This window comes from Mus caroli, chromosome 15, assembly GCF_900094665.2.
Source record: "Mus caroli chromosome 15, CAROLI_EIJ_v1.1, whole genome shotgun sequence".
Classification (NCBI taxonomy): Eukaryota; Metazoa; Chordata; class Mammalia; order Rodentia; family Muridae; genus Mus; species Mus caroli.
The window spans coordinates 58,522,093-58,525,391 of record NC_034584.1 but is presented as its reverse complement, the minus strand read 5'-3'; the positions used below and the strand labels follow the sequence as shown (position 1 = coordinate 58,525,391).

The 3,299-nt window shown below is 43.2% G+C and overlaps 1 long non-coding RNA gene across 1 annotated transcript in view; it reads left to right on the top strand.

Moving 5' to 3' along the window:
- LOC110310001 overlaps positions 1 to 3,043 on the top strand; it is a 6,071-nt gene extending 3,028 nt beyond the window's left edge. The window contains exons 2-4 of the long non-coding RNA XR_002379787.1: positions 842 to 954; positions 1,798 to 1,905; positions 2,932 to 3,043. This is a non-coding gene — a long non-coding RNA (uncharacterized LOC110310001). The remainder of the gene's footprint in view (positions 1 to 841; positions 955 to 1,797; positions 1,906 to 2,931) is intronic.
- Positions 3,044 to 3,299: the final 256 nt, after the last annotated feature.

Below are 3,299 nucleotides of genomic sequence, written 5' to 3'. Positions count from 1 at the left end.
GGCTGGCCTCGAACTCAGAAATCCGCCTGCCTCTGCCTCCCAAGTGCTAGGATTAAAGGCATGCGCCACCACACCCAGCTTTCATTGACACCTTCTTGATGTATCTTCATATGGCCTTTCTTCAGAGTATACAGAGAAAAAAACCTCAGTCTCTCTCTGTATCTCTCTTTCTCTGTGTCTCCCTGTGTCTCTGTCTGTCTCTGTCTGTCTCTCTCTCTCTCTCTGTCTCTCTCTCTCACACACACACATACACACACACACAAACACACACACACACACATACATACCCTTCTCTTTCATCTTTTTTAAGGCTAACTGATTCTATTAGCTTAAGACCGGTCCATTACAATCTTGTTTAACTTCAAGAACCTCACTAAAGGTACCATCTCACCATCATATCAATGCTTAGGGCTTGCCTTAACATAGGAACTTTGAAGTAACAAAATTCAATATATAGTCATCTTCCACCACATCCCGCTATCACCTTATTTTCTTCCTTGTCTTCCTAGTTCCCTCTCCCGTTTCTCCCTGCCATTTAAACTGCCCATGGAACTACACGTCCATCATTTCTGCTGCATGAAGAAAATCTTTCCACCTACAGTTCCAGCTCCCAAACTTCCCATGTTCAAATCTATCAATGCACCCAAGTAACTAACCCCTCCATCCTGCCTTTATAGAAGAAGAATTTGGAACCCTTGTTAAATGTATCTCTCGCTACAGTTGCCATTCGATGGTCCTACCTCTTCTGGAATACATTCATTTGCTTTGGTACAATAATTTCATTCTTCTCAAATGCCAAAAATTTTAGAGATTTACCATAAATACTTTGTCTCACTCACAGGTCTGTACATCGGCTAGTAAGCTGGATCAGCTGCTTACAAGTTCAGGTCCATCCCACAGTTCTCTCCTTCTAGAGCTGGTTGCTGCCTGAAGTTAATTCTGTTTTCCAAAACTGTAAGAAATGGCACTGAAATTTATTTGCTTCTGCATCTGTGTGTCCACTCACCTGATGGAAGCCAAAGTCAGTCATCTCAGCATGTCCATCAAAGGAATATGGAACACGGAAATGTAGCCTCCCTCTTAGGGAAAGGGCTGGGAGGATCATAGCATGGGAATAGGATTGGTGGGCACACAATATGTCAGCCATATGGATGAAATGGGGGAAACGTAATGCCCTGCTGCCCAGTCATTTTAAGACAGAGCCCAAATGTCATTAAATTCAATGACTCAGTGAGTGCCCCTACTTCCCAGCATCTCCATCATCTGAGCACCCCTGAGAAGAGTTCCATCGTGATGTGTAGACTGTGCCTGATGTAAAAAGAGATGGAGGGCCTGCAAGTATGGGACAATGGAACACTAGCTTCTCTGATCTAAAATGATCTTAGATCAGAGTGTGGTACACTGAAGTATCTCTCATCTAAAATGATCTTAGATCAGAGTGTGACACACTGAAGTAAAAAAAAAAAATCATGGCCAAAGGCATTGTGCCTTGAAAAACTATCCCGACAACATGTTTCTGGCTGCTATCACAATTTACAGACCTGTTTTTGAGCACACCGAGGCTCCTCACAGCTTCCTTCTGTGAAGCTTAGCCTCGGGTATCTCATACAACCCCTCCCTTCTGGTGCTAAGATCCTCTTTAGACCCTTCCCTCCAAATGGTCTCCAGGCACCCAAGCATCCCCTTTCAAACAAAGATGCTCACCTCTCCCAAGCAGCCCAGGTACTTATGAACATCTGTAACTGTTCTTTGTTTCATTTACCAAGATTTCTGTTTAAAATTCAGCCTCTGTCCTAGGTCCTGGATACAGAGAACAGTCAGATATGGTTTGTCCCTCAGGAAGACTCAGCACAATGAAGAAAGACAAAGAAACACGGTGTGAATTAAAGAAGCAGCCAAAGAATGGTATTGTTTTGTGTTTCAGTGACCTTTTTTTTTTTATTGAGTTGAAGATTTTCTTATATAGTGCCTTAGTTAGGTTTCTGGTGCTGTGATAAACATTGACCAAAAACTACTTTAAAGTAAAGTGTTTTTTTAGTTACAAGTTCCACATTACAGTACAACACTGAGGCAAGTCAGAGCAAAGACTCAAACAGGGCAGCAACCTAGATGCAGGAGCTGATGCAGAAGCCATGTTTGTCTCCCAATGGTCTGCATTTGGACTTCTGATTAACCTGCTTGCCCCTCATGGCTCGCTCAGCTTGTCTTTATATAGAATCCAGGACCAGCAGCCCCGAGATGACAGAAACCACAGTGGGTTTGGTCCTCCCAAATCGATCACTAAGAAAATGCCCCACAGGCTTTCCTACAGTCCAAGCTTATGAAGTCATTTTTTTTTTTCAGCTGAGGTTCCCCCCTCTCAAATGATTCTAGTTTGTGCCAAGTTAACAAAAAACAAACAAGCCAACACACATAGTTTTAATTTGTTTATTTCGGAGGTGGGGGGACTCTGTACGCCACTAACTTAATCTTTCTTCTAAGTAGCACCGCACCTAGTAAATGTGAATTTACTAATCATTTATTTGTCCCTATGTACAAGGAGTAAAGAATCAATGAGTCTGAGTTCTCCCCAAAGATTGGCCTTATCTGTGGTAGATGATCAGGGGCTTGGGGGTCAGATGTTTTGGGGTATGGATCTCCCAAGCCACAATACACAGTGCTTTTGGAAACTGATCTCTCAGAGGGTCTATTTCCAGATCTGCAATCAGAGACTGCAGAGTGTCACTTTGCTGTGATGGTAGAGATTGCATGAGCTTTAAGCTGGTACGTGCCTCTCACAGCCGCTGGAATGGAGCAAGTATCCCAAATTTGGTGGCGTTCTTCTAGTTTCTGTACCCTCAGTTCTCCAGCAAATTGGTTTGGTTTGGTTTGGATTGGCTTGGTTTTGCCTTCAGAAACGTTTTGCTAAACGATGTGCTATTTTCCACTTAGCCGCCAGGTGGCAGTGTGTGAGACCACTGGGATTTCCTTCCTGCAGCAAGAGCGACAATGGAAAAACACCACTATGTTGAAGCTCAGCTAGAACGTGACAACCGGCTTCCGAAGCGCAAACATAATAAACGTTCTCTCATAAAACAGAGGCTTCCAGGAGTATTTTATTTGCTTCACAGCTGGGTACAACATGACAAAGTGACAGCAGCCTGCTGATTCCTGAACAGAGGGCACAGCGAGGAGGGAAGAAATGATTGATGGAGAAAATCAAAATCAATGGGGAGGAGTAAGGAAGAAGCTACATGGGAATTGAGCATTAAATTCAAATATTTTACATTTTAAAACCACTGCCTGTAGAAACGAAGGAA